General features: G+C 39.6%; 1 protein-coding gene across 4 annotated transcripts in view; it reads left to right on the forward strand.

Moving 5' to 3' along the window:
* Positions 1–21,691, forward strand: part of TENM3 (teneurin transmembrane protein 3) — a 629,396-nt gene that overhangs the window by 152,940 nt on the left and 454,765 nt on the right. The window lies entirely within an intron of this gene.

The following is a 21,691-nucleotide window of genomic DNA, read 5'->3' on the forward strand; positions in this document are numbered from 1 at the left end:
TGACTAATCCATCGGTCAGTCTGTGCTCCACCAGGCATTATCAGGGTTTTACCAAAACCCCACTGAACGATATTATGACATGATAGTAATATTTCTGGTGCTTCTGTAGATGAACATTTCTTCCTGAAAAGCTTTCACAGTGAAATGCAAGAATTGGTATTGCCCCCCGCTTTTATTTTCACCTAATGTTGACTGCTGTATCTGCCCTAATGATCAACACAGTGTCATGGGTGAGTGCACCGATTTTCTGTCATGAAAATCTGGGTTGGAGTCCTAGCTCTGCTACTTAGCAACTGTGTGACCCTGAGTGAGTTACCCAATTTCTCTCAGCCTAGGTTTCCTTATCAGTAAAAGACGGTTTAATCAAAGAACCTACCTCACGTGTATGTTGTAGAAATGAAATGAGATAAATAAACGTCAGCTGTGTATGTTAACTTCTTTTAGTCTCTATTTGGCAACTTTCTGGGCATATCAGGGCTGTAGAATCCTCAGATTCACTGTATATCGTCATTTATAATGGTTTGATTTTTTTAGTTTGAGGGTCTTCCCTTTGTTTTAATATTGCATGATTATGAGAATATTCCATACAACCATTATTTTTTGAGATATAAATTTTACCATATTAAGACTCATGAAGACATTTGAATGTTTGGCATGATTTTGTTATAACAGCTTCCTTGCTAGATGATCACGTTCCTATTATTCAAGAGGAAGGTTTTAAATAGAGTATGAAGACTCTATAGGGGATAGTGAAAAAATTACGCAAAAGCAAATGAACTAAATCTGGTAGTGGCAAGTGAGAAATGCCCTGAAGACAGTATTGTATTATCTTTTCTCTTTTGAGGTAATTTTTTTTTTCTATTACAACCAGCTTTGTTTTCTCATTTGGGTTCTGGGGGACACCACATTCATGTGAATCAGGAGATTATTGAAGACTTACTATGTGTGAGACACAAAGGTGGGTAACATCAGAAAGAGTCTTTGGGGTCATTGTGAATTTTCTTTTTTTTTTCTTATGTTATGCATTGCATAAAGACATTTGCCCTGAGAAAAGGGCACTATTTTTTCTTTCCTTTTTAAAAATGTTTCCAATTTATATAGTTGATTTGCAATTCTTTATTTCAGGTGTATAGCAAAATGATTCAGTTATATATATACATATACACATACCTATTCTTTCTTTTTCAGATTATTTTCCTTTATCAATTATTACAGAATACTGAGTAGAGTTCCCAGTGCTATACAGTAGGTCCTTGTTGATTATTATATATAAATATTAGTGTGTATTAATCCCAACCTCCTAATTCACCTCCCCTCCTTTCCCCTTTGGTAATCATAAATTTGCTTTATAAGTCTGTGAGTTTGTTTCTGTTTTGTAAATAAGTTCATTTGGATCATACTTTAGATTCCACATATAAGTGATGTTTATTTGTCTTTGTCTGATTTACTTCACTTAGTATGATAATCTCTGGATCCAAGCATGTTGCGACAAATGGCATTATTTTGTTCTTTTTTATGGCCTAGTAATATTCCACTGTATACATGCACCACATCTTCCTTATCCATTTGTCTGCCAATGCACAGTTAGGGGTGATATGAATTTTGAAGTTGAGAAGCATGTAGAATGGTTAAATAGAAAATGAAAGTACAGTTGAATTTCTGTGACAGGTGGTGCTCTTCCCCTTCTCAGCAGTTGTAACCAAAATAGTGTTCAATCTGGAGCGAGAATTATATACCTCAAAACTGGTCTGCATGGACACAAACCAGAGAACGTGTTACTGTGTATATCTTTTATCATTCTGCAATGTTCAGCCACTTTCCTTTGACTTATTTGTGTGCTGCCAATAAATAAGAGGTACCGCCAAATGGAGATCAATTTGTCAAGATTTTTTTGAGGGGGGCGTTGCACCAAGAAGATGCAGGTGGATCTAGCATCTAGAAAGTTGAGCTGCGCTGGTTTCTGAGAATGGCACACTTGACCAGTGCTGTGTATTACTTTTCCAGGCCAGATCCAGAAAGTATTTCATTTTTACTGAAGCATGTAAGCATTCTGTCCTGAAAGTACAGAAGAGGATGTGGTCAGGGCAATAAACAGCTCTATTCCAAAACATTAGCAAAGAATACGTTCTGAAGGGCCAGGGGTTGAAGAGTGTGATTAACCAGGAATGCTTGATTCCTTAACTGAGACTGTAAGCATTGATTTACTACAGAAATAACTGCATTACAATTGTGGATAATTTTCCAGTGTTGTTTTGAGTCTTTTATTCTTTTCAATAAGCCACCAAAACAGGTGATATTTCAAAGTATGCCATGAATAGTGTTGTGGAGAATTTGCTGAACTAAAAAATTAGGTGTGATCAGACTGGTAGAATGGTTTCAGTGAGCCATCCATGGGGCTGTGGAAGAACATGATTATTCAAAATCCATATTCTGACAGTATTCTGCTTATGGTTATTTTAGCCATAATTTAGCCTCTTTTGCTACAATTTCTTAATGAGATAGTTCAGATCTGTGCCCTGGTTTTACTCTTTTGCTTCTGCAGAAGCTGCCCCTTTTCTGCCTCTCTGCCTTGGCTTCACATGGAAGGCTATCTCTCATCAGAGTACTCATTGTCCACAGTGAGTCATGGTGTGTATGGCCTGGTATGAAACACCCAGTGCCAGGTTGATAGGTAGTGTTTAGGTCACAGGGACTGAAAAGAAAGTGAAGTCACTCAGTCGTGTCCGACTCTTTGCGCCCCCATGGACTGTAGCCTGCCCGGCTTCTCCATCCATGGGATTCTCCAGGCAAGAATACTGGGGTCGGTTGTCATCTCCTTCTCCAGGGGATCTTCCTGACCCAGGGATCAAACCCAGGTCTTGCGCACTGCAGAAGGCTCTACCATTTGAGCTACCAGGGAATCCCTGTCACAGAGACTATTTCATGTCTTTTGTTGCCGGGCTTCAAAGGAAGTGTTTGTTATCCAAGATGTTCTGCAGTTCAATAATGGTAGCTGGGAAGATATTCTTATAACATTGTGATTCACTCCCCAAGTTCTGCATATCCAACTGAAATGGGTATTATCCAGCCATTTGGGAGATCTAACGCAAAACCAGTGACAATCTTGGGCATATCTGTTGCCCTCTTGGTGACGGGTTCTGCGTTGTCTTGCTGAGAAACATCCTGAGAAGGTGGGTGGGGTGGGAGCCTGTGTCAGATCAGGCTAGTCAGGCAGTGGAGAATCTGGTCCACCTTCTTATTTTCAGCCCCAGGAAGTTATATAGACTGGCACTTCATGTCCCAGGAAGAAAACACAGGATCCTCTGGTCCGCTCTCTTGTATGACAGTAAGCCATACTTACATCTAAGATATATTCTTCTTTGGGGGGTTTCTCTGGTGACTCAGATGGTAAAGTGAAAGTGAAAGTCGCTCATTAGTGTCTGACTCTTTGCGACCCCATGGACTATATAGTTCATAGAATTCTCCAGACCAGAATAGTGCAGTGGGTAACCATTCCCTTCTCCAGGGGATCTTCCCAAACCAGGAATCAAACACAGGTCTCCTGCATTGCAGGCAGATTCTTTACCAGCTGAGCCACCAGGGAAGCCCAAGAATACTGGAGAGGGCAGCCCATCCCTTCTCCAGCAGATCTTCCCCACCCAGGAATCAAATCAGGGTCTTCTGCATTGCAGGCAGATTCCTTACCGACTATTCAATCTTTGGGTTGGGAAGACCCCCCTGGAGAAGGGAATGGCAACCCACTTCAGTATTCTTGCCTGGGAAATCCCATGGACAGAGGAGCCTGGCACACTGTAGTCCATAGGGTTGCAAAAGAGTCAGACACACTGAGCCTTATCACTTTTACTTTGTCTTTTTAGTGGCTCATACTTAAGTTACCAGGTTTTCACAGCCAACTTAACTATCAGAGCATATATGAAAATGTTTATAAATTGTAAAACATTTTCTCAGCATCCTAGCATCTCAGGTTGATCTTCTATATATTTACCACCTGAATTGTTCTTGGATTGAGTTATCTGGATGCATTTCTTGTGTATTATTTTTAAAATTTTTAATGGGAAATTAAATTCTAATAATTTGGGCATCTTCTGTGTATTTCTATTTATTATTATTGGACCAATATTTTGCTACTCATGGTTTTCTGGACCCCATCTGAGTCAGGTCCTTTGTACCTGAGACCTTTTGCCACTAACGTAGCAGTATATTGCCTCAATTATGCAGCTCTTCGTCTGCCTCGTGTTTCATGGTTTTTGAGTTGTACATACTGGAGAGGTTCTGTAGATAAAGTATGAGAGGAAAAAAGCATTATGTACATTAGTTGAAATTGGCATCATGTTGCCAAACTGTAATAAGCCTTAGGGGAGCCCAGTGTTGAAACTACTCAATTGAATGCTGCAATTTCCCATAACAATTTAAAAGGCCTGCAGGCATGCTAAAGTCCTAGCTGGATCTTTCAGTTAACACTCTGTAACATGACCCCAAAGTCTCATTTACATCACAGCAATTAAAATATATTCCACATTACATGTTTACTACCATAGACTGTAGAGGCAATCCAATGAAATGCGGCTATTTGCCAAAAATAATCAGGGAAATCTTTCTGTTCCTGATTTCTTCTCTTCAAAGTGGTCTCACCATTTCATATGCTCAGAGGGGAACGGCAGCTGTGAAGTGAGTAAAGGCTGAGGGTGGGGATAAATGCACATCTAGACTAATGATAACTAGTAGTCATTACTACTTGGTCACTCACAGGAAGTCAGGTTAGTAGGCTAGGTAACAGGTGTCCATTATGGAAAATAATTACTGTTAGCAGTGCTAATTTGCCTCCCCTATTGAGAGTTAGAAGCAGAAGGATCAGAAATTAAATGAGGGCTGAAATAACCCACTTTCTGGTTGTAGAAATGCTGCCCCTGCAGTAGGCCCAGGTAGGAGGGAGATGGACCAGTAGACTCACCTTGGGAAGGTGTTTCCTCAAAATAGAATCCTTTCCTTCATTCTCCATCCAGATTAATTTTAAACTCCTCCTGGCATATAGATTAGAACTATAACTATTAACTGATATCTTAACTCTTTTGTAATAAGATGAATAGCAAGCTCAATTATTTTAAAGCAAAGAAAGCATTAGTAGTCAAAATTAGATCATATTTTCTCAACAGTGACTATCACATTTTAGTCATGCCTTTCTTTCAAGAAGCACAGAGCAAATGGACTTACTCCAAATTGTTGTGGCGGCTTAATATTTATTGAGTAGCCACAATTTGCTGGCTTACCCTGAAAGTGTGGTTTTTTGCAATTGTCTGGAATACATCATCAAGGTATGAAACACAGTGGCAGAAGTCCAGTTTCTCCTCTTGGCAGGCAGTCAACGGGAAACCAAGGAAACAGAATTTCTCATCTCTGTGCCTGTGGGAACACTCTCGCTTGCACTGCCCTTTCGTGGTCGGGAAGAGCATTGAAAGACTCCTGTTCAGCAGATACCTGAGAAAGCAACAACCTCATCTACTTCATAGATGCGTTTTCATCCTGTGCCTTGACTCATCACTAGTAACAGCAAAAAAACATTTTTTTGATTGGGCTGCTTATACCAGGGCCTTTGTGCCAATTATTGAAAGGGGCCCTCCTGAAGCAGACAAAGCTCTGTCACTCGGTGGCAACCCCCCTTTGCCCCTTAGCAGGTGCCCCTGACAAGGTCAGCTTGGGTCAGGCCATATGTCCCCAACTCATACCATTTTTTACAAACATAAATTATGTATTTATTTGTCTTTATGATAGAAAACATTCAGGAAATCTAGAAGGGTTGACTAACTGTATATACTTTTCCTATTTTTGCTTGACGATTTGGCTGTATTTATACAAAGTCAGAATATTTGAGTCTGTTATACATATGTACTTTAAGGTATATGATTAAACTTGAGATATCAAAACAGTGTATTCCTATATGAGCCTCGACCAAGGCAAGCATCTTTATGTGTCCTGATAGAGCTGGATGAAAATTTACTTAAAAACAAACAATAAATACCAGAGAAGAGAAATAGTAAAGAGAATTGAATCCTCCTGATGACGTTGGCAATTTACTTGCCAGTCTGGTGATAAAGATGTTGGTCCTTTTCCCCACACTTATGGAGACTGAGTCCACAGCCAAAGGGTTGGATGTAGTCCATAAGAGAGTTTCCATAGTTCTTTAGGACTGAACCGAAGGCGCTCTGAAGCCCTGAAGCAGCTCCAGAATGGCCCTGTCTCCTGAGCTCCACCGCTTCAAGGAGAAGCGCAGTTTGGGAATCTCTCTGTCCACGGCTCTGCAGGAAGGCACGAATTGAACAAGACCCTCACCTCCAGCACAGAACCAGCATTTCCTGCGCTCCGGGGGTCTGTAAAGAAGGTGCCATTTGGGTGGTTTGGTACTTTTCAGACTGAGATGAAAACTATCTGGTGGGCAGGAGACAGAGGATATGTTTATTATAGTAATTTTGCCTGTGGGTTAGAGAGGCATGAAAAACTGCAGTTATCTTTATTCTCCAAGTTCTTGTGGGTAGTTATCAGGTCTCCACCTAGTTGTTACTAAAATAAAACCTCACATAGTCCTTTCAATCTAGAGACTCTTAATCAGTTTCATTGCTTCTCCTGAAAGTCTTTTCCTGTTGTTTGCTGACTTCGCTTTTTACTACCAAGACATACATATTTGGATATCATTAGAGATGAAATCATTTTGAAATTATCAGTATGGGGACTATTTGTTTCTTTTTTTGATAACATAGTATTTCTGAATAAGCTTGTAAAAATTCAAACCCCAAATCCCATTCAAACATTTTAGCAAAATGTTTCACTACAGATGTAAAATCTCTGACTCTCAACCTTGTAGAACTGAGCTTTTAGACATTTTTCTCCATCCCAGCTTCCTCAGATAAGTCCAATGATACTGGATGTTGTTTTTGGATACTGAACAATGTTTTTGAATTTAATTATAGTAACTGGTCCTTATCAAGTCAACATCAGGTTATATGCCAATCACTGGGCAAAAATGCTTTTAAAACTGTATCTCATCTAATCAGCATAATATCTCTATAAGATATCTCTATATCTCTATAAGAAAGATATTGTTGGAAGCATTTTAGAAAATGAAAAGTAGGAAACCAAATTTCAGGGAGTTTAAATAACTTGTCCCAGGTCATAAGCCACATAAACTGTAAATAGCAGAGCTGGGCTTTTGGCATCATCTGTCTGATCAAAACCTGATTTTCTACCCCAGTTGTATTAGTTTAGATTTTTTTTTTTTAACTTGAAAAATTAGAGTGAGAACTTGTCAGTTCTCTTTCTGAGGTCTCTTTTCTTCTATTTAGACTCCAGTGGCAGGCAGGCCTTCTTCACATAGTGGCAAAAATGTAAACAAGCTTTAGGTGTTCATCTTCTCAGATTAGCAAATCTGCATTGGCTGGTTTTGAGTAGCACATTCCCAGTAGCTTTGTCACATGTCCAGGAGCTGGTCTTATTGGTCAGAGTTAGATCACATGTCCGTTCCTGAACCAATCACTGAGATTCTGTGCTGGCAATTCCTTGGCCCTAGGATGAGGGTCTGTTCTACATGAACCGCCTGTTCAAGGGGGAGAGGAGCATTTATTCAGGGAAATACGGGGCATACAAAAAAAAAAAGAAAAACCTCCTATGACCACAGTGGGGCTTCCCAGGCGGCGCTAGTGGTAAATAACCTGCCTGCCAAAGCAGGAGACCGAAGACAGGCGGGTTTCATCCCTGGGTCGGGAAGATTCCCTAGATGAGGGCACAGCTGCTGCTGCTGCTAAGTCGCTTCAGTCGCGTCTGACTCTGTGCGACCCCATCCATAGACGGCAGCCCACCAGGCTCCCCCGTCCCTGGGATTCTCCGGGCAAGAACACTGGAGTGGGTTGCCATTTCCTTCTCCAATGCATGAAAGTGAAAAGTGAAAGTGAAGTCGCTCAGTCATGTCCGACTCCTGGCGACCCCATGGACTGCAGCCTACCAGGCCCCTCTGTCCATGGTATTCTCGAGGCAAGAGCGCTGGAGTGGAGTGCCATTGGCTACCCTCTCCAGTATTCTTGCTTGGAGAACCCCATGGACGGAGGAGCCTGGCGGGTTACCGTCTATCCATAGGGTTGCAGAGTCAGACACAATTGAAGCGACTTAGCAGCAGCAGCGGCAGCACGACCACAATGGCTGTGATGTATGAAAGACTTTCTCTTCTAGTAACTAAACCACATGGGAGGGGAGACAAAGCAAAGGGAATTATGACTGGGTTCTCCTCTGAATCATATAATATCAGAATGTGGTATCATTTCTTTCTTCCTAAATTGTCTTTTCCTCAAAGAAGCGTGGAAATACTCCCAATATATTTGGCCTTTTTAACTGGGTCTTAAATTTTCCACCTTTCTTACTCCTCAGGTGAATTTTACCTGGCTCTTCCTTTTGCATCCCTAGTACCATGGTCTCCACAAATTTAATTTTTGTGGTATTATCAATGTGACAACCTTCATTTGCTGGAGCCACTGATGTCCTGGCGCAGTTTGTCAAACTCTTTGCTGCTCCTCCTCCCTCTCCACTCCTCCCGGCTTAAAAAAAATTTGCTTGAGGGGCTTCCTGGCTGTCCAGGGATCAAGGCTCTGCGTCCAGTGCAGGGTATATGGGTTCAGCCCCTCATGGGGAAACTAAGCCTCTACATGCTGAGTGGGGCAGCCATTAAAAAAAAAAATTGCTTGACTTTTGTTTTTTTTTTTATGGCTTAAATCCCCTCTTGTTCTAAGGTTGGAAAGGAGAGCTAATGTTACGATGACAGATTTGGAATTAACTGAAATGTGTTCAAATTCCACTCAGCTACTTCCTGACTCTGTGTCCTTGGACGAATCCATTCATCTTTCCGGGTCTTCGTTCTCTCCCGTGAAAATGGAATTCATAATTCTTACCTTGCAAGCTTGCTGTGAGGATTAAGTGAGGTCATATATGTAAAGCACCTGGCGTATTTTAAGCACTCAATAAATAATCAAGATTGAAATTAATAATTCATCAAGGAGCTTTTATGTCCACTCTTCAAGAGAGGAATATGCCCAGCACTTAGGGAAATAGTCCAAGCTCTTCGTTTAAGAAGCTCCTCCAGTGGCATGTGGGTCCCCACCTGTCACCAGGTCAGTAATACCCACAGGTCATTTTTCTGATACAGAAGCTGTAGGTGTTTTTCAGCCATGCAAAAGGCTTGCTTCTTTTCTCACATTATGGCTAGAGGTTTGAATTTTGAGTCGATGCCCTACAGGCCTTATAGCTTGGCAACTGTTTAGAGACTTAAATGAGAAAACACTGTGTGGCCATGTGATTCCCAGCCTGGCCACTCCCTGTGTGTCTGACTTGAAATTTTTATATCAATTCCTCATATTTCTTTACCTGTAAAACTGGCAAATATAAAAAACTTGATGAGCTCTTGTTAGAAATTATAATGCAATGTGCAGCCTAGCATGAAAAAGTGTTTAAAGAGTGGAGGTTATTGTTATGGTTATGTATTTGACAATGGGTGGCTGGCATGTCCACTGGGGTAGACACGTATGTTTGAAGGACAGTCGATGACCCAGTTCAATCAGAAAAATACATGGAGCGATATCAAAGTTGTCACTTTGATTGCTTTATATCTAGTGTGGGCTTCCCTAGTAGCTCAGCTGGTAAAGAATCCACCTGTAATGCAGGTGACCTGGGTTCAATCCCTGGGTTGGGAAGATCCCCTGGAGAAGGGAACTGCTACCCACTCCAGTATTCTGGCCTGGAGAATTCCATGGACCGTATAGTCCATGGGATCACAAAGAGTCAGACACGACTGAGCAACTTAAAAAAAAAATCAGTGTATATTGGAGGCTATTTGGATAACACAGTCTGATGACAGTCTCATAACAGTTTAATTTTTCCCCTGACTCTGATAGTGTTACTATCAATGTTTTCAAAGGCATGGCATTTTGAAACATGGGTGAATAAAGTGGTGGCCTGTAGATTCAGGGTTCTGGATTAAACCATCATAAAAATGTTTAAATATATATGATAGATATTGGTTGATCCAGGCAGGCAGACAAATTGAGAGAGATGATTTACACTTCTCCCTAAAGGTCTGGGAGATAGGAAAACTGCATTTGGCTTAGCCATGTTGGATTCTAGAGGGCCTTTTCCCAAATTATTCCAAGTGTGGAGATTATGACATTTTCTTGCAGTTTTTCAAGCCTTTGCAGCCAACCGTAGCCCACATAATTGTATTAATAGATTTTACTATTATATTACTATTGTCCACTATGTTTATTAGGAAAGATAGAATCACTTTTAATTTCAAGTTGTGCAAATGAATTGCTCTATTTCTTTTTAAATCACAGGTAGTATATCCCTATTTTACAATCCTGGATAACTTAGCCTCATTATCTGTATTTTTGTCTTTTTTGATAATTTCCAAGTTTCTGTTTCTTTCTACATATAAAAAATTTTGAAAGAATTTTTAATGATTTGATCAGACTCGAGCCACTTTTCTTATAGCCCCAGGCACTGTTCTATATATTTTCCAATTAAAAATTTTCCAGTATTCACACTTACTCAGTAGCTATTTTAGTATATTGCTCCTATTTATTTCATTTTCTAAGTCTGTGTATTTGCTATCTATGCCTGAAGAATAATTTTCAATTCTAAATGAACAAGCTTCCAATTTATCATTTTAGAAATAATGACATAAATATATCAGCTTCAATGAAGCTGTTCATAAAATGTCAAGTAGAAATGGGTTACAAGATCATTTATATTAAATTATAAATTATATATTTCACACATATTCATAAACACACATGCATATGAAAATCTGAAAAGGCGCAACTAAAATATTAAGTGAACAATAATTTTTATTTTTTTTTGCTCTTTTCTTTATTTTTCTAGTTTCTACAAGGAATAAAGATTACTGCCTAATGGTGTCTGTTTTAAATGAAAGAAAAGTTAAGAACTGGGAGTGCGCACTGAATGGTTTTGTGGGGTTGCTCCCTGCCCCCTCTGTCCTGATAGATGTCCCTCCTCCCCAGTCTGCTCCAGCCAGCAGCCTGGGGGTCATCCCCAGTGCTTTCCTTCTCTTCACCCTCATTTCAACCCATCATGGGCTTCTGGTGCTGTGTCTCTCCCATCCATCCACCTCTCTAAACGCCCGCTGCCGTCAAAGGGCCTAGAGTCTAAGCACTCATCGTCTTGCCTGGACTTCTGCAAAAATCCACCAGCAAGTCTTCCCGTTTCTGCTCCAGACCTCCGTCTTCCCTGTGCCCCAGGCTTTGGCCCGAGGGGTCTTTCCATACTGTCAATCTGATGGATCATGTCAAACGCGCCATGTATGGCTCTCCAGCGGTCACCCGTTATTGGTGATATGGGGGTGAAACCACTGAGCCAGTCCTGCGAAGCTCTGCCTCCAGGGCCGGTGCCCTCTGGACTCATCTCATGCCTCTCGTCTGTCTCTCTCTCTGCCCTAGTCCTGCTGGTGTTTGTCCACCAAGCCCCTCCCCCCATGTGTTGTTGGAACACATTCTCTCCACCTGGTCTGTTCTGCCTCTTTTCTGAGTCACATACTTGTGATCAGGCTAAACCCTTTCTCCAATGGCTCTCAGCCTAAATGTCATTTAAGATCACTCCTTCTTTTGTCTCTCAGCCTCCATCCAACCCTACCTTCTATTCTCTCTCTTAGCAACTGGCAATTTTTTGTAGCATTTGCTACATTTTCGAAAGTTGTAAATTTACTTATGTGGCATCATTTAAATTCCATCTCCTCTTTCAGAACGAAAGAGAGTAGAGACTAAGCTTTGTTTATCTCTCCATTCCCAGAACCTATTGTCATGCCTGATATGCTTGGTGAATGAATAAAAAAAAATAATGAACATTCTGCTTCCCTGGTGGCTCAGTAGTAAAGAATCCACCTGCAATGCAAGAGACATAGGTTCGATCCCTGGGTCGGGAAGATGCCCTGGAGAAGGAAATGGCAACCTACTCCAGTATTCTTGCCTGGAGAATTTCATGGACAGAGGAGCCTGGTGGGCTACAGTCCATAGGGTTGCAAAGAGTTGGACAGGACTGAGCAGCCAACACCTGTACTTGCCATACTGCCTTGGGCATAGTTCCACGTCAATGCACGTAAATAGGTCCATTGCATTCTTTTCAATCGCTGCTAAGTGTTTCTCCAGCTGAGTGTCTCTCCAATCTGACTGCCTCTGCCTTTTAATTGTTTTGATCATTTATATTTGTGTTTAATGCAATTATTGATATGGTTAGTTTTCTCTTTTCCTTCCATTTACTCTTAACCTATTTGTATCTTTGTATTTAAGTATATTTCTTGGAAGCAGTATGTGATTGGGTCTTATTTCTTAATTTTTAAAAGAAAAGTACAACCGCTTCATTGAGGTGTGATACACATACCATACAACTCACCCATTTAAAGTACAAAATTCAACAGTTTTAGTATATCTGCTGAGTTGTCCAACCATCACCACAGTCAACTTGAGAATATATCCATCATCCCCAAGAGAAAACCTCAACCCATTAGCATTCACTTCCCATTTCTCCTCAAGCCCCAGCCTTAGGCAACCACTAGTCTGCTTTCTTTTGGACTCTATGAAGTGAAGTGAAGTTGCTCAGTTGTGTCTGACTCTTTGCAACCCCATGGACTGTAGCCTACTAGGCTCCTCTGCCCATGGGATTTTCCAGGCAAGAGTACTGGAGTGGGTTGCCATTTCCTTCTCCAGGGGAAATTCCCAACCCAGGGATCAAACCCAGGTCTCCGGCATTGTAGGCAGACGCTTTACCATCTGAGCCACTAGGGAAGCCCATGGACTCTATAGATTTGCTTAATCTGGACATTTCACTTTAATGAACTGATATCATCTATAATGAATGGGCTCTTTCTCAAAGTGGATTGTTTTATTTATTTTTTTTTTTTTCATTTTATTTTTTTTTTTATTTTTTTTTCCACTTTTTTTTTTAATTTTTATTTTTTTTTTTAAATTTTAAAATCTTTAATTCTTACATGCGTTCCCAAACATGACCCCCCCTCCCACCTCCCTCCCCACAACATCCCCCTGGGTCATCCCCATGCACCAGCCCCAAGCATGCTGCACCCTACGTCAGACATGGACTGGCGATTCAATTCTTACATGATAGTATCATGTTAGAATTCCCATTCTCCCAAATCATCCCACCCTCTCCCTCTCCCTCTGAGACCAAAAGTCCGTTATACCCATCTGTGTCTTTTTTCCTGACTTGCATACAGGGTCATCATTGCCATCTTCCTAAATTCCATATATATGTGTTAGTATACTGTATTGGTCTTTTTCTTTCTGGCTTACTTCACTCTGTATAATTGGCTCCAGTTTCATCCATCTCATCAGAACTGATTCAAATGAATTCTTTTTAACGGCTGAGTAATACTCCATTGTGTATATGTACCACAGCTTTCTTATCCATTCATCTGCTGATGGACATCTAGGTTGTTTCCATGTCCTGGCTATTATAAACAGTGGATTGTTTTAAAGTATATTCCACCCTGGCTTAGATCCCACCTGATTTGTGGTCTGCTCTTTGTTTACCTTTTTTCGTATTACTCAAGTCTGAAAGTCTCTGCCTTGTGTGGAGTGTGTAGCTCATTCACATCTAATGTGATTCCTGGCTTAGTGAGGCTTTAGTCTCTCATCTTGCTACTGTATTCCATTTGCCCCAAGTACTCCCTGTTCCTCCTCTTTCTTTGGAAAGAATGCTTCCCTTTCTTATGATTCCATTATTTCTTTTGTTAACTTATTGGCTGTGATGCTCAGTTTTGTTATTTTAGTGGTTACACTGGGGTTTAAAGTATACATCTTGACTATAACAGCCTACCTTGAGGTAGGATTATGCTGCTTCACTTATCGTATAAAAACCCTGCAATATTATACTCCTGTTTATTCACTCCTTCCTCTGTGCTACTGTTGCAATAAATTTGACTTACACATGCTATAAAATCCACAACACTTTATGATTTTTGTTTAGTCATCTATTTTTAAAAGAGATTTAATAAGAAAATATCTTATGTATTTAACCATATAACTACCATTTCCAAGGGCTATTTATTCCTTTTGTAGATCTATATTTCTGTCTGATGTCACTTTCTGCCTGGAGGACTTCCATTATATTTCTTGTAATGAGAGTCTACTAGTGATTAACTTTAATATGTCTGAAAAGGTAGTTATTCTGCCTTCATTTTTAAGAGATATTTTCATGGCTTATAGAATTCTACAATGACAGGTTGTTGTTGGTTTTTTTTTTTCTTTCAGTACTTTAAAATATTTCTCTAATGTCTTCTTGCTTACATTATTTCCAATGGGAAACTCTGTATTGAATGTGCCGTTTTCCTGTGTCGGCTTTCAGACTTCTTTCTTATTATTGAGTTTGAAAAATTGTAATCAAATGTGTTGGTATAATTTTTTTTCTTGTGCTTGGGCTTTGTTGAGTTTCTGGATCTGTGGGTTTTTATAACATTTGCCAAATTTGAGAATTGTTGGGTTGCTATTTCTTCAGGATTTTTTCTGTTTTATCCTCTCTCCTCCTTCATGGATTTCAATTACATCTATTGATATATTGGCCTTTTGAAGTCATCTCACATCTTACTGATGACTACTTTTTTTTTTTTTTACTCTTTCTCAGTGCTTCGTTTCATATAGTTTCCATTACTATAACTTTAATTCATTAATCTTTTCTTCCACAATATCTAACCTGCTGTCCATCTTATCCAGTGTATGTTGCACCTCAGACATGGTAGCTCCATCTCTAGAAGTTTGATTTAGTTATTTTTTAAATTTATCTTTCATGTCTCCATACAATTTTTTGAACATATGGAATACAGTGCTAATAGCTGTTTTCATGTCCTTGTCCTTTCATTCTAACACCTATGTCATTTCTGGGTCAGTTTCAATTGCTTGATTTTTCTCCTCATTATTTTCCCATTCCTTTCCATGCCAGGTACTGTTTGATCAAATGACAGACGTTGTGAATTTTTACTTTGTTGACTGCTGGTTATTTTTCTATTCCTTTAATATTCTTAAGCTTTGTTATGGGACAGTTAAGCTGCTTGGAAACACTTTGATCCTTTCTGGTCTTGCTTTTAAGAATTTTTTTTATTGAGACCAGAACTATGTTTAGTCTAGTGCTAATTATTCCCCACAACTAAGACTTTTTTGTGAGTACACCGCCTAATAAATTATGAGCTTTTTCTAGTCTGGCAAAACTATACACTGTTCTTGGCCCTGTTGGAGCTCTGAGTACTGTTCCCTATAATTCAGTGGTCCTTTAGAGGAGCAGTTTGCTCCAGGGAAACATTTGGTAATGTCTGAGGACATTTTTTATTGTCATAGCTAGGGGTGCTACTGGTATTTAGTGGATAGAGGCTAGGAATGCTGCTAAACAACCTAGGATAGCCCCCAACAAAAAGGAATTTTTCCATCTAAAATGTCAGTGATGCCAACTGACACTGAGCAACTCTGCTATAACCCTTGCAAATCATTCCTTCTCTGGCCTTCAGTAGTCCCCTCACATGCATGTGCTGGTCAGTGCTCTGATGAATTCTCAAGAAGGACGCTCTACAGATCTGCAGATTTCTTTCCCATGCAACTCCTTGTCTCCAGCACTTTGTCCTGCAAATTCTTAACATCTGTTCTACCAAATTTCAGCTCTCACTCTCTCTCACTCTCTTTTTGGCCACACCTTGCTGCATATGGGATCTCAGTTTCCCAACTGGGAATGGAACAGGGCCCCTGCACTGGAAGCACAGAGTCTTAACTGCTGCACCCCTTCAGAAGTCCCTCAGCACTGTCTCTGTAGCTTAGGAAGTCAGCTAAGCTCTTGCTGGGCACCTCCTTCCTGTGCTACAGCCTAGAGACTCTTTCAAGGCAATGAGCAAGGGTAATCAAGGGCTCACCTGTTTCTCTCCCTTTCTCAAAGCTCACCATCCTTCACTTCTTCATGCCGTATCTTGAAAGCTTTGTTTCATGTATCTTGTCTGCTTTATTGTTGTTGCTCTTTTATGTTTAGGCCATGCTATTTTATGTTGTGGCATGTGGGATCTTAGTTCTTCCATCAGGGGTTGAACCTACACCCCTTGCTTTGGGAGCATGGAATCTTAACCACGAGACTGCAAGAGTAGCCCCTGTTGCTGTTTTAGACAGGAGGGTAAATGTAGTTCTGGTTACTCCATGTTGGCTGGAAGCAGAAGTTGACTTCTTATTTATTACTGCTATCAAATAGTCTCTTTCTCTCCTGTCTTGTGTCAAGAAAGCAACTTTTCTTGTTTCTAATCTTCTCAACCACTAATTATGTGCTATATTTATTTCTGTATCTTCTCAGTAAGCACCACTTTTGTTACTCATGATACACTCTCCATTCCCTATATTTTTCAGTTTGGTTTGTGTTTTAATTTTGTGTCTCAAACATGAGATTCACTTGTGTTCTTCTATTTGAAACTGTAAGCTCATATTTTAGTTGTGCTTGAATTTAGCATTATTTTAAAAATCACCATAACATGATTTTATTTTTGTACTTATTCCAGTTCTTTGATTTATAAATTTGTCTCAGGAAGCAAAATTTCCTCTGAAATGAACAATAGCAATTGATTTCATCTTGTGTTCAATTAACAGTAATCTAGCTATTCAATAAAGGAAACATTTTGAAGTTCTTGTGGTGGGCAAAGTTGTATTTACTGTTGGATTAACATAACTGGTAATAAATCATAAATACTAGCTTATTAGGGGAAATATGAGTCATGAATAATAAAAGGAAAAATCTTGGTATTGTAGACAAATAATTTAATTTGTATCATTAACCTCAAATGTGTTGGGATAAATGAGCATTTCTCTAAAATCTGCTCATCCCTTTGGGGGAGCTTCTCCAAGCTATTATGAAGTGAGGAGCCAGTCTATGCAGAAGATATTCAGGGAAATATTCAGGAATTTGTAATCCTTACAGATAGTAAATAACAATGGAAGCAAGAGTGAGTTTGACCAAAAGGTTGCTTAATCCTTTGGGTTTGGACATTTGTTTCTATTTCAGTTGCTGTATCAACATATAAGCTTATAGAATTTTAAACGCACAGATGATTTTGTCACCAGCCTGAGAGATTCTAATCATTAGCAGCAAGGGTTTAAAAAATATAGGAGACTACGCAGAGGGATGGTACAGGGAGGGAGAAGGGAGGGGGGTTCAGGATGGGGAACACGTGTATACCTGCGGCGGATTCATGTTGATGTATGGCAAAACCAATACAATATTGTAAAGTAATTAACCTCCAATTAAAATAAATAAATTTATATTAAAAAATAAAACAGAAGATGATAGTAAATAAAATATGAATGCATCACTTGTAAACAAAATATAGAAAGTCCAGTTAAAATCAGATTACTTCCTAAAGATACAATTTTATAATACTTCTTTGGAGTTAGGAACACATAATGATACAATGTGATAATGTCCTGCCTTCTGTGGCCAAGTTTCAAATAATGTTGAAATAATGTATCTAAAATAGAAGATTTGATACCTAGAGTCCCTAAATCAGGACCACCTGCCCATTGATTGAATCTTTCAAATACTTTGCAAGATACTGAGGAAAAACAAACAGCCAAGTAATGATATTTTGCTTAAGGCCAACTGTGTTTTTCAGAGCAGTGCTATGTGTAGTAACTGAGTGGTTTTTCAAGGCGCTCATGAAAATTAACCAGATCAGTTTGATATTGTCATATACTTGCCAATATATAGCCAGTTCAACCAAAAAATTTTGGTCCCCTTTCTCTCTAATAGTTTTCCTACCTTTTCAAAGCTCCCAGCCACTGATGAAGCAAAGGTCCTGTTCATTAACCTCTTTATGCTGACTATGCGCACAGTGACCCTCTTCCTTGGGTAGGACTGTGCAATTGCCTTCAAAGTGCTTTAACAATTTAGTGCCACTTAAGCAGCGGCATTTTTTTAACCTTCTCATCTTCAGCTTTGAGTGCTGGAGATAATGCAGAAAACTGCCTTTTGAAGTTATATTGAACTCACTGACTTCCATCAGAAGCGTATCAGTAGTTGCAAACGTTACAGTGTAAATTAAATCCTTGAAGAGTCTGAGCCATTTGCAGCACTGGAAAGCGAGATGCTAAGGATTTTTTATTGCTTGGAATCCCTAAGCTCGAAATGTCTTTGTCTTTGATGTGTATTTGAATACTCTCTTGATTTTCCATGGCACTCTAAAATTGCTTCACAAAAGAAAAGTCAGATATTTAGTGCTGGAGATATTCTATAAAACTCAAGAATACCTAAAATTATCTAGTACTAATTTATTAATGTTTAATTAGAATTGATTTATAACCTGGGTAGCATTGCTACAAGGATGCATCTTTGCCACTGTTGATAAATGTTCATATTACTACTTTGAAGAACTTACCAATTTTTTATTTATTTGATTTGGGAGACTGAAAAAAAATTGTATCATGGACTATATAGTAAAGAAAATACTTTTACATTCAAAGATCCAAAGGGACAAAGAAAAAGATAGAATGGAAACACGTATGGTCTAACTTAGACATTGGCAATTTTTCTCTATAAAGGGCCAGACGGCAAATACTTTAGACTTTATGGGGGTCATCGGATCTCTGTGTTAGTTTCCTAGGGTTCCAGTAACAAAATATCCCAAATCTGGTGGCTTAAACCAACAGAAATTCATTCTTTTGATTCTAGAGGCAAGAAGTATGGAATTGAGGTGTTAGAAGGGTCATGCTCCCTCTGAGATTCTAGGGAGAATCTGTTCCATGCATCTGTCTGGCTTCTGCTGGTTGCTGGCAGCCCTTGGCATCGCTAGGCTTGATTCAGTCTCTGCCTCCATCCTCACCTGGCCTCCTTTCTCATTTGTTTATAATTCTTTGTATCCAAATGCCCCTCTTCTCTCTGTATAAAGAAAACAGTCATTGAAGTTGGAGCCCATGTGAACTTAGTATGACCTCATTCTAACTCTATTATAACTATTAATACAAAGACTGTATTTCTAGATAAGGTCACATTCACAGGTACCAGGGGCTAGGACTTGAGCATATATTTTGGGGGAACTGCAATTTAATTCACTACAGTCTCTGTTGCAGTCACTCAATTATGTATTTTCAGCAGGAACACAGTCCAGGAGAATACATAAACAAACATATGTGCTGCGTTTCAGTAAAACTTTATTTACAAAAACAGGTCATGGGTCAGATTTGGTCAAGGGACTAGTTTTCCAGTGCCTCATCTAACTAATTGAAACAAACTGCAGCAGAGAAAGAAACTAGTTTTTCCTGGCATTAGTTTATTTTTCAAGTATAAAAATGCATTTATATTTATATAAATAGCAATGTGTATACATGCTCAGTCACTCAGTTGTGCTTACCCTTTGTGACCCCATGGACTGTAGCCCGCCAGATTTCCTCTATCCGTGGAATTCTCCAGCAAGAATATTGGAGTGAGTTGTCATTTCCTACCGGAGATCTTCCTTACCCCAGGGTCAAACCTGCATCTCCTGCGTCTCCGGCAGGTTCTTTAGCACTGCACCGCGTGGGAAGTCCTATATATGGCAATACTTATTTTTAAAAAGCTGTCAATTTAGGGCAAGAGATGGAAACTTTATGATGACTTCAAATCCCCAAATTCTATTACCAAAGATGCTTAAGTTACAATTTTTTCTGGTCAATGAAATGCTTTTTGATGATCATACAGTTATGAGAGTCTACGTAAACCTTTCCTCCAAAGAGAGCAAGACTGTTTTGGAAACAAGATTTTCCTTTAACTCAGGGATATTTATTCACTGCGTTACAAAAAAATGTATCTGTTTCCCTCACTATGCATGTGTTCCCTGAGGGCAGGGACGTTGTTTGATTCAGTGTTATGTTCTCAGCGTATTAGTGATTCAATAAATATTTATCTAAAGTAACTTTTATTTGTTGGAATAACAAGAGTGAGTTGGTGGGTTGCTGTTTTAATCCTATTGTGTAAAAATACTCCTGTCACCATACCTTGAAATTATTTATTGTCTTAAATAGAAAGGAAAGCTACATTAAGGGAAATCCAATTTCTATTAAAAGCTATTGGAAGGATTGGTAAAGAGAAAAATGGAGTAATGAATCAGCAGGGGTCAGTGAAAAACATTCATCTTTTTAAATCAGAAGGGGTCAGTGAAAAATATTCATCTTTTTATAATAGAATTCATCAAAAAGAAGACAAAGGTAGGGATGTCAAGATACATTTCAACAACCAAGCTAAAATATTAGCAACTCCTTTTAAGCACCCAGCTCAAATCATAGCAGAGACATATGAAACCCCATGTGGGGTAGCTGTCAGTATGGGAAGGGTGGGATTTAGTTCAGTTGGAGAGATGGCAGGAGGAATATCCAAATTTTTCACGCAGAGGCTCTGGAACTTTGGGGTCATTCCAGCTCAGAGTTTTCCCCATCTCCTCATCACTGGATAGAAGGCAGAAGTGAGAAAGTGAAAAGTATTAGGAGTTGTAATTTCGCTCAGAAAGAATTGAGACTTGTTGACAGTCGGCGCAGATGTCAGCTGAGCCACTGTCAGTGAATCAGAGTTAGCTATGAGACTCCACATTGGAAGCACAAGAAAGAGCAGGGTAATGTACATCCTCATGGCTGAGGTTGAAGAGGCAGAGACTGCTGGGAGAAGGGCTTTATAAGTGGAAGAAAGTAGCTATATATGAGTCCCAGCACTAAGGACATGGAACCCCAGAGAAAGACCGGGGCCACTGGGACTCAACTGTTTCAAGTTGATTATGGAATTAGTCAAGTACAAAGTGAGGTTAGGAAGGGAGTGGGGGTAGGGAAAGGCCTGAAAGCTGAAGGCAAGGCCTTTGCAGACCTTCAGATTAAAAGGAGAGACAAAATGAGAAAGAATAAAGACAAAGGAGGACCAATTAAAATGTGGATCAGCCCTGGGCCACTCTCCCTCTCCTGGGCTCACATATCCAGGGACAGAGGCTTTTCTGCCTACCTTAACCCCTGTCAGGAAATTCAAGAAAGAGTAGGTAGGCAAAGAAACACTATTCACCTTGCTTCTTCTGACTCATTCTTGCTACTGGCCCTTGCAAGAAACTACCCCATCAAATTAGCTACTCAAATTGCCTTAAATATCAAGATAGTGCTGCTTCAATCCATTTTCTCAAGAGGAAATGCTTTTGAAGGAGAGGAATAGGAGAGAAGGGTCCACTTTTGCCACCAGTCAAGACATGTAGGTCCTTAACACATGATACCTGTGCCCTTTGAAGGAAATGTCTGTTAAAAAAATAAAAAATAAAATATATGTTCAGTGCACTTAACATTTACTTCTAAGAAGCTCCCAATTTTCTCTTGCTCTTTAAAAACAGATTAAAGAAATAAAAGTAGTTTTGGTTTTTTTTGTTAAGAAACTTTTTTCGTGAATAAAGAAAATGAGACAGGAGAAAACTTTTCCATTGTGAAAAATTTAGAAAACATTGAGGCCAGTTTTTAGCTAGCTTCTGGATCAAGATTCGAGCTTGAGCTTATTGTGTGTGTGTGTGTGTGTGTGTGTGTGTCTGTGTGTGTGTGTGATTAAGGTGATGGAGAAGGAAATGGCAACCCACTCCAGTATTCTTGCCTGGAGAATCCCATGGACTGAGGAGCCTGGTGGGCTGCTG

The sequence above is a fragment of the Ovis canadensis genome, chromosome 26 (genome assembly GCF_042477335.2).
Source record: "Ovis canadensis isolate MfBH-ARS-UI-01 breed Bighorn chromosome 26, ARS-UI_OviCan_v2, whole genome shotgun sequence".
NCBI classification, from domain to species: domain Eukaryota; kingdom Metazoa; phylum Chordata; class Mammalia; order Artiodactyla; family Bovidae; genus Ovis; species Ovis canadensis.